This window comes from Petaurus breviceps, unplaced genomic scaffold (assembly GCF_028583685.1).
Source record: "Petaurus breviceps papuanus isolate PSGF00001 unplaced genomic scaffold, PetGlider_PUasm1.0 84, whole genome shotgun sequence".
Classification (NCBI taxonomy): Eukaryota; Metazoa; Chordata; class Mammalia; order Diprotodontia; family Petauridae; genus Petaurus; species Petaurus breviceps.
The window spans coordinates 11,973,912-11,987,484 of NW_027186645.1; the positions used below are offsets into that span (position 1 = coordinate 11,973,912).

The following is a 13,573-nucleotide window of genomic DNA, read 5'->3' on the forward strand; positions in this document are numbered from 1 at the left end:
GGAACTCAACTTCTAACCCAAGTCATTGAAGTGAAATTAGATATATGGTCTGTTAAAAAAAAAAGTTTATAACATTTGAATTGGAATAATTATAGTGTTTTGTTTTCTTTAAGCTACAGTAACTACATTATAATTGTAGCACACACCTCTTATTTGTGTTAAGATACTGAGGCTGGGGAATAGCTAGACCTTAAGAGATCTGAGCTTTGGTGGTCAAAGCTAATTGGGTTTCTACACTAAATGAGACACCAGTAGAATGAATCCCTGGGAGTGAAGGGGTACCAGAAAGCTTATCTAAGGAATGGCAAAACTACAAAGGTTGAGAAAGGAGCTTTAACACACAAATCAATAGTAGGTATATGGCCTGTGAGTAGGCACTGCATTTCCAACTTGGGCACTAAGGAGATCCAGTCTCCAAAAAATAAACAAATAACAAAAAGTCAACTGCCCACATTGGATGGGAACATTGGTAAAGCCAGAAAATTTGAGGCCTAAGAAAAAACATACAGAAAGGCAATGCCCTTCCCCTTTCTCCATTCTAAATTAGGATAAAGATATCCTGAATATAACTCCAGAATATTGTTTTAAAGCTACCTATAATTCAAGAGTTTGATATCACCAGTAATTTAGTACCTAAATATCCTCCCAATCAGGATTCAACATCAATCCTCTTAATATCTGAGGAAAAAAAGAACCTCTTGATCTGAGCTACAATTTAGCATTTTTCAAGAGCTACTCTCTTGGCCCCTTCTTATTTCCTTAGATTTTCTCACTAATTAGGGTTAGAGTTACATTATAGAAGCTTATGTTCTTTCAGAGTAATGGTTTCTTGGTTCTGCTATCTTCTTCTAGTCTTCCTTGACTTTTCAGAAAAGGAGTAAGAAAGAGAAGGATATAAAGGAAAGAAGATAATTTTCCTTTTGAACCTTCATGGACTTACTTGTGATTTGGAATTTTAGATATAGTAAGGTATATGTGGATGTTTGAATGATAATTTATCTTGAGGAAGAAAGAGTCAAGGACACTGAAATTCAAATATAGCCTAGGACACTAGCTTTGTGACCCTGGGCATGTTTCTTAACTTCCGTCTGCCTCAGTTTTCTTCTCTGTAAAATGGGGATAACAATAGGACCTACCTTCCAAAATTATTGAGAGGATCAAATAAGATAATATTGGTAAAGCAATTAGTAAAACATAAAGAACTAAAAATACTAGATGATGATGATTACCGTCATATACTGTTGTACAAGTATTCCAGTATATAGGTGATCTATGATCTCACCAATGTGCATATTCCTATCACAACTTTGTCATGCCTGTGTATACAGGACAACTTCCATCCATGTGATCCTACAAGTTCAGCACAGGGGATCCACCCAACTTGCTGAGAGTCTTGACATTTCATGGCTGTTATTGAAACATAAGGACTGTCTACTAGTTATTAAAGATATATGAAAATCAAGCCTGTGTAATCAAAGGAAGTAGAAGTTTGGATAATTACTGGATGACTGTAGACAAGGAATAAATCAGGCCCTCTTCAAATGCTCAACCACCCACAAATAGCACTGAACACCAGAAATCTTTCACTTTTGACTTTTTAAATGTGACATGTGTAAAGTTATATTATAAAATAAAACTTTTTTTTTCAAGTGTAACCAAATTCCTATGATTGTGACAAAAGTAAGGGAATATCAGAAACGACCATATTCATCCTTGAACAATGGTCTTTCTTTCTATTGTCTCTCAGGCTGGAGCAGATTGGGAATGAGTCAGTGCCAGGAGAGGCATTTGCTGAATCTGATATTAATGAGAACAAGCTACAGCCTCTGGCTATTGGGTGGGGAAAATGTAGTTGCTATTGAGAACATTACAATCCCAATTCCTACAATTCCCTCAGATATTCTCTGGGATTCTGAGCAACCTAAGCATTTTATATGAACTTTTATTTATGCATCATTTATGTCTTATAAGCTGTTCATTCAACAAACATTTATTAAGGGTAGATGTTGATGACACAAAGACTAAAACAGAAATATCCGTGCTGACAAGGAACCTACAAGGTGGGTATAGGACAAATAAGAAGTAACAGGGGAGAGAAGGCACTAACAACTGGGGAAATTAAAAAAAAAAAAATCCTTCATGTAGGAGGCAGCTAGACTGTGCGGTGGACTGGGCCTGGAGTCAGGAAGACTCATGTTCATGAGTTCAAATGTGATTTCAGGTACTGACTAGCTGTGTGACCCTGGGCAAGTCACTTAACCCTGTTTGCCTCATCTGTAAATGAGCTAGAGAAGGAAATGGCAAATGACTCCAGTATCTTTGCCAAGAAAACCCCAAATAGGGCCACGCAGAGTTGGACACGACTGAAATTACTGAACAACAAAGGAGGCAACATGAGCTGAGTCTTGAAGGCATTTCTAAGAGGTGGAAGTGAAGAGAGAGATCATTCCAGGCACGTGGGACAGCCTGTTGAGAAGCACAAGAGGGAGGAGCTGGAATATTTTCTGCAAAAAAGAATTAGTAGGTGTTCTCAACTGCCGCCGCCGTAGCTCTCCAGCGCTAGGGCCGCCTCTCGCTCTCCGAGCCCAAGCCGAAAGAGAAGGGGGGTGTATAAGGCAAACTGCTCATAAATCCCCGGGTGGTGAAGCTCCCAGGAAGCAGCTCGCTACCAAAGCCGCTCCCAAGACGGGTCAAGAAACCTCATTGCTACAGGCCGGGTACTGTGGCTCTCCATGAAATCAGACGTTGTCAGGAGTCCACCGAACTTCTGATTCGTAAACTTCCCTTCCAGAGTCTGGTGCGTGAAATTGCTCAGGACTTCAAAACAGGTCAGCGCTTCCAGAGTGCAGCAATTGGTGCTTTGCAGGAGGCAAGTGAAGCCTATCTGGTTGGCCTGTTTGAGGACACCAACCTATGTGCTATCCACGCCAAACGTGTCACGATCATGCCAAAAGATGTCCAGCTAGCACGCCGCATACATGGAGAACGTGCTTAAACTCCACTATGATGGGAAACATTCTGCATTCTCAAAACAGAAAAAAAAAATCTCTTCTTCCTGTCATTGGTAGTTCTGAACGTTAGATATTTTTTTCCCATGGGGTCAAAAGGTACCTAAGTATATGATTGCGAATGGAAAAATGGGGGACATAATCAGGCATTGGCAAGTTTTTTCCATTTTCATTTGTGTGTGAATTTTGAATATAAATGCAAGGACATAAAACATTAATGTGGTCAAAAAAATGTTTCCGTGAACAAGTTTCAGCAATTCAACTTCATAACAATTATAAATAAATCTGTAAAATTTTTCTGGACAATGCCAGCATTTGGATTTTTTTTTTAAGTAAGTTTCTTATTGGCGGCAACTAAATGGTGTTTGTAGCATTTTTATCACACGGTAGATTCCATCCATTCACTATACTTTTCTAACTGAGTTGTCCTACATGCAAATACATGTTTTTAATGTTGTCTGTCTTCTGTGCTGTTCCTGTAAGTTTGCTATTAAAATACATTAAACTACAAAAAAAAAAGAGAGAAAGAATTAGTAGTTCCAATTTAACTGGAATGTAGAGCTCATGAGTGGTATTAATATATAATTAACCTGGAAAGCCACATTGGATCCAGATTGTGAAGGGTTTTTACATACCAACAGAGCAGTTTGCATTTTATCAAAGACACTATAGGGAACCATTGAAGCTTCTTGAACAAGGTAATGGCAAGATCATTCTTGTGCTTAAGGTATATTCATTTGGCCACTATGTTGGAAATGGATTGTAGAATGCAAAGATTAGATGGAGATAGTCCAATTAGAAGGGTAGTGACCATGGGAGTAGAAATAGGGGGGTCTAGGGAAAATCTTATCCGTGTCCTCCTTCGAGTTCAGCACTTCAGTTCCACCCAACTTGCCAGGAATCTTGACATTTTTTGGCTATCATTGGAACATAAGGATTGTCCACTAGTCACTGTAGATATATGAAAATCAAGCCAGTGTGGTCAAAGGAAGTGGAAGGTTGGATAATTGCTGGATAACAAACTAAACATTTGGAGAGGTGGAAGAAGAAGAAACTACAAGATTCTGGTTAGAAACACCATGGGCAGAACTGGTAACTGATTAAATGTGGGAGGTGAGAAAGTGTAAAGAACTGAAGGAAGTTCATATTTCTTTGATGCTTTAGAGCTTAAAAGTGCTTTTCTAACAACAACCCTGTCAGGTAGGTAATGCAGGTGTTATTGTCACTATTTTAAAGATAAGAGAAACTGAGGTGAAGTGATTAAAGTGATTGCTTAAAATCATTCACAGGAGTGTACTGGAACCATTTTGCTGGCTCGTGAGAGTCATTGTTAAATTTTCACCATGAGCATTCAAACCTCAGAAATAAAAAAATGCTACAAATTAGAACTTGATTTTTTTTCTTTTTTTAAGCAATTGGGGCAAAGTAACTTGCTCAAGGTTACACGGCCAGTTATTTTGTGTGGGTGCCAAGTATCTGAGGCCAGAACCGATCCCGGGTCTCCTGATGTCGGGGCCAGCACTCTTACTCACTGCACCACCTGGCTGACCCTAGAACTTGATTTAAAAAAAAAATTTTATACTTAAGAAAGTGATAGAGAAAATAAGTACAATGGAGTTTTATTTATTCTCAACCCAAATTTGGGTCATATCTATTGCATTTTTTTTACTATTCTTTTCAAGAATGATAATTCTATTTGCCAGAATTCATTAATTCAACAGACATTTACTAAAGGCATTCTCTATGTGGAGCACCGTGGTAGGAATTAAAGGAAGCACAAAGTTTAGCTAAGCCTTCAGGAAGTTTATGGTTAGTGAATTGGATGCTATTGACAATGAGGAATGCTAGAAAGAGTAGTGTTTCTAGGAGTAGAGAATCCTGGTTCAAATTTTACTTCTGATACTTCATGTGACCATGTCACTTGCCCTCTCACCGCCTCAGTTTCTTCAACTATAAAAGAAAAGGGTTGGACTAGATGGCCTAAGGTCCCTTCCAGGTCTAGATCTATTATTCTCATTTGGTTTTTGGTTTTGGTTCACTTTTTCTCTTTGAGCTAAAAATTATGCAAATCCAGGTAAACAGTATTTAGAAGCTCCAATATGGAATTTGTATCACTGTGGTATAAGGGATAGAGAGCTTGCCTTTTAGCCAAGAAGACCTGGGTTTATAATCCTGCTCTGACACCTGAATCATGGGTAAATCATTTCTCAATGCTCCTGATAACTGTCTAAGATTATAATAAATTAAAAGGGAGTTGTAGATCTAAATGTTTGTATAGTGGGAGGAGTTTTAACCACAGGGGTTGAAACCACCAAAGAAATCACAGATCCAGACCAAAAAATATATATAGTATTTAACTTTCTATCAGAGTTGCATGCACTAGTTCCCTAAGATCATACAACTAGTTAGGGATAAAGTTGGAATGAGAATTAGGGTCTCCCAACTTGCACTTGGTCCAGTGTTATTCCTGTTATACCATGGCCATATTGCCTTAGTCTTTAAAAAAAAAAGCTTTTCATCTTTACTATTCAATTTTATTATTGTCATGTGTATTATTGCTATAGTAATTCTAATAGAATTAAATATATGAAATTTTGACTAAATGACACTCAATGAAACTGCACTTAGATACAGCAGTTTTAAAGGATTTCCAATGAACCGCTTATTAAAAATATGAGTACAATAAATTAGTAGGACCCACATGGCTGCTATAACAATAGTTGTTTCAGAAAGTGAAAATACTGAAACATTCCTGACTTATTCCTTCATTTTATGTTCAATTAAATGATTCCCTCGATCATCAGTCTGTTACTGATACCCTAATGAAAGTAATCTGGTCACTGTGTTGACCCGGGTTCCACCTTGCAAAAGGCAACTGAGAAGGCTTATCTCACTTTGGGTGTTATGACAGCTTCATTTTACCCTTGGCACATTATTCTATTTACTTATGGAGTTATAAACATGTGACATTTGACATTCTGTATTAATCACATGAGTTTACTACTGAACAGTGACTACTGTCTCTGAAGCAATAGTGTCTCAACTGGGAAATAACTTTAGAACATTTCACACAATTGGAGCCTTCTGACTCCAGTGACGTCTAAGCCACCATACCCATGTTAATAATGCCTCCTTGAATGCAGAAATCTGTTTCCTTTTGTACTACATTGAAATTTCATTTCAGAGTAGCAACGAGACATAACAAGCTTTGTAGTTCAAGAGAATTATTTCATTTCCTTACTGCTTCAAGTCACTCAGACTTCAGCCTAAGGCCTTATAACACCACAGGGGCGTTTAAAATCATCCAGAAACGCATGTTCTTTCTTGTTTCCAACTGCCCAGCAATGCTGGTTGTACACCACAGAATTCTAGCAGATTCCTCAGAAAGTTAAAGATGTTGGGTACTATGGGATCTCATGGAGAGGTAATTTTCCTGGGTAGTTTTAAAGCTAAAGAATCAACCAGTAGTTGCCAACTACTTGCTAACTATGAGAATCATTTATAAATGAAACAGCTATAGATTCAATTTCATTTCCAAATAGTGAACTTGGTAATTAGCAAAAAGTTATCAGAACTTTCACATCTGTAAAAGGTTTTTTTTAAAAGTTAGTGTAATGAAAAGAAATACCCCCAAAGGAAACATAATAGAGCATCTCAACAGAATTCACTAATTCTACCTAGATGTTGCTATTTTGTGTGCTAAAAGGCAAGGACTAATTCAAAACAAAATGTAGTTGACAATGGAGCACTAGGTCTATGGAAATGAATGTTTCCCACTAACTGTATTTGGAGAAATTTGAAAGAGAGTCCTTAACAAAAGGCAAAACTTTAAGTAAGGAATTTAAGTGAAGAGTACCTTAGTATCACAACTACATTTTATAAAGAGTTTACTATGCATTCAATATGATGAACTCATAATATGCAAATCTATTATCCAGTTAATACACATTCATTATATACGTGGATAATGGCTCCAAAGGAGCTCTTATAAATATGCACTGAATACATATTAAGAATGCTCTGTACTGTGTAACTGGATTCATTGTATATTAGGAGTCCAAAATGCAGAATGTATTAGTTGGCTAAAACTCATTCACAAAATATATCAGAGTAACTGAAAAAAAGCCAAACCACTACTGTGTAACTTCTAAAACATATGTTAAGTAAGAGACAAAATATCAGAGTAAACATTTATGAGTCCATTAATGAACTAGCTGAACATGTAGTGAAGGATGTTTTGTTCTAGTACATGATTTATTTCATGGATATAAGACAATCTGGATATAAAGATGTGTGTGCTACTTTGATGATATGAAATATTAGGAAGATAATTGCATATGGAATATATCAGTCTAAATCAAGGATAAGGAGATACATGCTTATATTTTTGCCCACTCTCAAACCTTAGATGTCTTAGACTGTATGTGCTAATGCTAGTGTCAAAGAACCTCACAGAGACATTAAGTCACATAACTATATGTTTGTCCTATGTTAAAGTTCCGGAGGGACAGCTAGGTGGCGCAGTGGATAAAGTACTGTGCTTGGAATCAAGAAGACTAATCTTCATGAGTTCAAATCTGGCCTCAGACACTTACTAGTTGTGTGTCCCTGAGCAAGTCACTTAATCCTGTTTGCCCCAGTTCCCCATCTTTAAAATGAACTGGAGAAGGAAATGGCAAACCACTCCAGTTTCTTTGCCAAGAAAACCCCAAAATAGGGTCACAAAGAGTCAGGTACAACTGAAAATGACTGAACACGCACACAAAAACCTCAGGATATAGCTATAGAGCACTTTCTCTTCAACTTATGGTTTTAGAAAAGTATTGACAGCCCTGAGGGTAAAATGAATTGCCTAGTATTACAGAATTAGTATATTCTAGGGGCCATACTTGAAACCAGATTGCCTTGATTCTGAGGCTGGCTCTCTAGCCAGTACTCTACACTGCCTTTAAAACTATAGAAAAATGATAGCTTTTGCATCAGGATAAGATAATCTCAAGCTCTAAGAACCCATAGTTTATCAATGTATCATCATCTTGATGAGTGTGAAAATTTGTTGTTGCTTAGTTGTTTCCAATGCTTCATGACCCCTTTTTGGGTTTTCCTGATACTGGAGTGGTTTGCCATTTCCTTCTGTAGCTCGTTTTACAGATGGGGGAACTGAGGCAAACAAGGTTAACTGACTTGCCTAGGGTCACACAGCTAGTCCGTGTCTGAGGCCAGATTTGAACTCATGAAAATGGGTCTTCCTGACTTTACTCCTGGTGCTCTATTCAATGTACCACCTAGCTGCCCCTAAAGAGCCATTTTAAAAATATCATTATTTACCATTGATGTGTAATTTCAGGTCATAGATCACTACAGTGTCTGAAGAGGGAAGATAGTTTAGTATTGCTTCAAAGAGTAAGGGAGAGGGCTTTGGTGGATATTAACAAGTAGCCATAACGTTAAAAAAAAAGGAAATTCTATCAAGGATGATATCAATAAAATGTATGACCAGAAAAGAAGATGGGTTGGGTGAATGGTTAAAAAAAAAAAAAAAGATAATCAGTGAATAGCCTGTGTGTATCCTTGAGCTTTTGGAGAACTTGAGGAAACATCCTAGCATATTTGATAGGCCTCTGTGGTAAACTTATGACCATGGAGAAGAGTCACATAGAATGGGTATGAATAACTTGTGACCTTGTGGATTTTTGTATGAAATATCTATCTTATCCATTTAAATTTCTGAGTCTTGTTAGTGGGAAAAGCTCTCCAGACATAGAGAAATGTATTTTTGTAAATGGAAATTATGGAATCTTAGAGCTTTAGGTAATCTTGTCCAACCTGTTCATTTTCTAGATGATGAAACAGAAGGCCAGATGGGTTATGACTTGCCCAAGACTGAACAGAAATTCAGTAACAGATCAGGAAGGAGAATCTAGATTTTCTGAATGGCTGTCCAGTGATTTTCTCCCCACTATAGCCCTCCTTGTTACTTTTAGAATCTGGGAATATCTTTTACATGGTGAATACAGCTATACTTATGGGCTTGATTGGAGGTAAATATAAAAATTGTTTTTTTTCCTTCTATATCCTAGTGATTCTGTGTGTGTGAGAATGCATGTTTATGTGTACTTATATATGCATATGTTTGTGTGTATATATGTATGTGTGTATATATATATATATGAACTAGGAAATCAAGCCCATAAATATAGTTGTAATAACCTTAGAAGAGACATCAAGCTCATAAATAGATCATTAATTAAAAATAATGAAATTATAGCATTATTTGCTAATAATAGCACCTACCCTAGAGTTGCCATGAGAATAAATGAGATAACATTTGTAAAGTTCTTTGTAAACCCAAGGCAACTATATGGTATAATGAATAAGAGTACCAGATTTGGGATCAGGAAAATAGGAGTTCAGTTTCTGCCTCAGATGCGGTGTGACCCTTTATGGGCAAAGCCACTTAATATTTCTGAGGTTCAGTTTTTTCTTCTATAAAGCAGGGATCATAATAGCACCTACCTCCCAGGATTGTTGTGGGGATTATATGAGATAATGAATAATTGTAAAGCACTTAGTACAGTACCTAGAGCACAGTGACCACCATGCTGGTATTGTTATATATGGATAGTGCTTTGCAAACCTTATGGCACTATATAAATGCTAGCTGTTACTATTATGACAATAGTCATGATTGGACACAGATTAAGTACAGCTCCAGAAGACAAAGAGAATGCATACTCACTGAGGAAATTAATCTATAAACTTTAAGAAAAATATCAAATGAGGATTAAAGACAAGCAAATGTTGCCCATCCAGTGTGCTAAATCAGGAGTGATCACCCTTCAGAGTTAACTAGGTAAGTGAACAATATAATTCAGGACAAACCTCAACAACTGCCTCACAAGTATTTAGTTAAGGTAGACTTAGCCACATAGCACTAACTCAATCTAGAAGACTTAGGACTGGTTGTTATTTTTGTTTGTTTTTTCAGTCATGTCTGACTCTTCCCAACCCCATTTTGGGGTTTTCTTGTCAAAGATACTGGTGTTTTGCCATTTCCTTCTACAGCTCATTTTACAGATGAAGAAACCGAGGCAGACAAGGTTAAGTGACTTACCCAGGGTCACACAACTAGTAAGTATCTGAGACCAGATTTGAACTCAGGAAGATCAGTCTTCTGGATTCCAAATTATCCATTACACCACCTAGCTGCCCCAGGACATCTTGTATAAGGTATAAGGACCTTTCTCATTCCCACCACTAAAGTAACTGGGTAATTGTCCTAATATTCTATCTTTTTACCTATGTAGTTTAAATACAAATTTCCTTCTCAAAAACCTTGTTAGCAGACCTGACCCCAAAAAAATTTCTTCATAAAATATTTGTGTTATTTGTCAAACTAATAAAAGATGTGCCTAGGTTTACCAAAGTTCATTGTAATAAAAAGGAACATCTATCCAATGGGGGTAAAATGTAGACAGAAGTGAGCTGTTCCTGGTACTGGGATAGACTAAAAAAAAATAGGAATATTAGAGACATGTTCATTTTCTCACTTCCAAGTTCCATACTCAAATAAAAAACAATTTCATTTTCCTGTTGAGTAAATAAAAAAAAAACAACTAGGAAGAGAAAAGGTTATAGTAAAATTGCATTTTCTGTATTATAAAAAAAAATCAAACTCCATGTTAGAATACTCACAGATATGCACAGCTCCTTCATACTTATTTTGATTCTCTGCAGGTTGGAAGCTAGGTTGTCATAAACCTATAGAGGGAAATTTGAAGGTTTATGGGAGTAGAGGAATTCATTTCCTAGCCCCACAGGCACTGAAGAGTAGGTCAGATTATAGCAGGGATAATCAGGCATTTGCCCCTTGGCCTGCATAAAAATACTGTGTTTATTGGATTTTGATAAGTAAAGGGACAGCAGAGATCTGCAGATCCTGGAAGGTGTGTCTGGTGGGCTGGTACTATGGGGATTTGCCAAGGTTGAAATTTTGCTAACTTTCCATTTTATTCACTTCTACAGTCGAAGTGGATATTATTGTACCCTGTGGAGCTAGAAAGAGGATAGAGGACTAAATGACACTTGTGAACCTCACAGGGTGTTGGAGTTGCAAGTGTAAAGTACTATTTTATGGAAAATCACATTTCCTAGCATTCAGTGGAGTTGGGTTCTTTTGTTTAATAATATTGGGGAATTAACATGATAGTGTGGAGAAAATATTACATAATCTGTAAGAATATCTTTATAGAGTTGGTAGTTGTATGCATGTAATATAAATATTGACTGACAGTGGAACAAAGTAATCCCCTAAGGTTATAAAAGTTATTAAATTTGCATTATAATTTGTAAAGTTGAATACTAAAGGGAATATGGTCTAAATAAGTTAATTATTTTAACTCAACTCACTTAGTTGACTGGCATGTTTGCAGAAATATGAATTACAAGTCAAATTTTTTGCATGTGTTGTAACACAGTAGTTTGCATGATTTAGTATATGATCTAATCCATTTTTAAATTTATTGTCTTTGCAAATGATTACCTCCTGCCTAGAAATTTCCACAAGAAAACAGCGAAAGCCACCAAAAAAGAACTAATAATAAACTTGCTTTTTAGAAAGTTTCTTTTTTTCTTTATTTATTCACTATACCCTTTAAATGAGAAATATACACATAAATATGTCAAGGGAAAGTCAAATAGTTTGGATATATTGTTAACTGGTACTATGGAATCAAAAATGTCTGTTATCTAGTATTTTGAAATTTCTATCCAATCTACTTTGAGCCTCTACTGAATACAATAAACCATAGACAGGCAGAAAGGAAAACACTTCTGCTGAAATTCTAATTAATTAAACTTCATTATCATCCACAAATATGAAAGTAAGATTCATATAAGTAGATAGGCTATCACTGTTGAGGAGTTTTTGCCAACTACAAGAATGGCGTAAAGTCACCAGGGATTTAGGAATGAATTTTCTTCATTTCATCTCATTTGGAGTGTGCAGTTTTTTTATGTATCTATTGCCTGGGGCCGAAGTGCACCAGGGAGACATATGGAAAAAAGGGAGAGCCATTAAAACCTCCTAACCACACTTCAAAGTGCCAATTGTTTTTCTAGGATATTTCAGCTTTCTCCTGGGTTAAGAGTTGGGATTCTCTGATTAATCAAGTATCCCTACCCCATCCCCTTAAGCCCCACCCATTTTCTTTTATGAATGGGGGGAGGAGGCCGTGGTTCCTTGATTTAGAAACTACTGACTCTTGGGAAGGCATGGCTTCCACAGAAGTGAAATGAGAGAGTGATCGATGTCCCTTATGCTGAAATAAAAATCTGAATCTATAATTTGGGATGTTTCACAATGCTCAGTAGCCTCTTTCGTGAGATGGTTATGCTCACTTTGGGAATAGCACTCAATTAAAAAAACGCTATTTTGAAAAATGGATTCTGGGAAAATTCCAGACCTTCAGCTTAAGATTGCTTTCTCTAAAGGGTCTACTTGGTCAAAAGATGCTGTTAAGTTCTTGCTTTTTTATTTCTCTTAGAAGCTTCAATAATCATTATTATAGCTAGACATTTTGTAAAAATAAGAGTCTGGTGGAAATAATAAAACCCAAATGAAAAACACATATGTAGTTCCAGAAATAGCAAGCTCTTATGCTGTTTTGTGTCTATAATGATACGATTCTATGTCATCTAACTTTAGACTAAGGCAAAAATTTGGGTAAGAAATTCATTCAGTAGTGGCTCACAATTTCTATAACTCTTGGTAAGTATGAAATATTATGCATTTAATTTGATGCACACTGCAACATATAGAAGGCATAGTATAAATAATAATAGATCAGAAATTAGGCAGATGAGAAATCTGAGATTAAAAGAAGTTGTTACTTTCCCAAAATGACACAGATAATATATATGGGGAAACTGGGATTTGAGCTCATGTCTTCTGATTCTAAGGAGTCTGATGTTCCTTCCAGTGAATCATGCTGATTTTGTAAATCTTAGGTTAATATGGGGTAGTCTATGAATCTTAAACAAATCAAAGGCTCCTGTAATAGAAGAACAATATCCTTCTAGTTTGGCATAGATAAGTTTAGAGATGGCAGTTGTGAATGAATAGATTGTGGTTCAAAGTATGTTTGCCTATAAAAAAAAAATTGACAAAAAGGCTGAATTGCTATAAGGGTTCATTAGACCTTAAATTTAGAGTGGATGGGACCCTAAAGGGTAAAGAGCTCAATCCTCCTATTTTACAGATCCAGAAAGTGAGGTACAGAGAGGGTGGTTGACAGTTAGTTCAGGCAGGATTTGAAGGAAGGCCTTTTCAACTACAATTCCAGCATTCTATCCACTATGCCACCTTGTAGCAACATAAAACTCTAAAGTTGGAAATAACCTTAGAAATCATTTAATCCAATACTATCTTGTTTTTTTAAACATGGCATTTGAGACTCATGGCAGTTAATAGCCTTTGGAAAAGATCAGAGATCTCATTTATAGGAAGAGCCAGAAACCAGGAGACCAATTTTCCAGTTCAGAATGCTTAACCATAATAGTTTATC

The 13,573-nt window shown here is 36.4% G+C and overlaps 1 long non-coding RNA gene across 1 annotated transcript; it reads left to right on the plus strand.

Moving 5' to 3' along the window:
• The first annotated feature begins 2,536 nt into the window (after positions 1–2,536).
• On the plus strand, positions 2,537–3,538 carry LOC138176206 (uncharacterized). The gene is made up of 2 exons (XR_011172188.1): positions 2,537–2,638; positions 2,753–3,538. It is a non-coding gene; the product is annotated as an uncharacterized lncRNA (long non-coding RNA).
• The last annotated feature ends 10,035 nt before the right edge of the window (positions 3,539–13,573 follow it).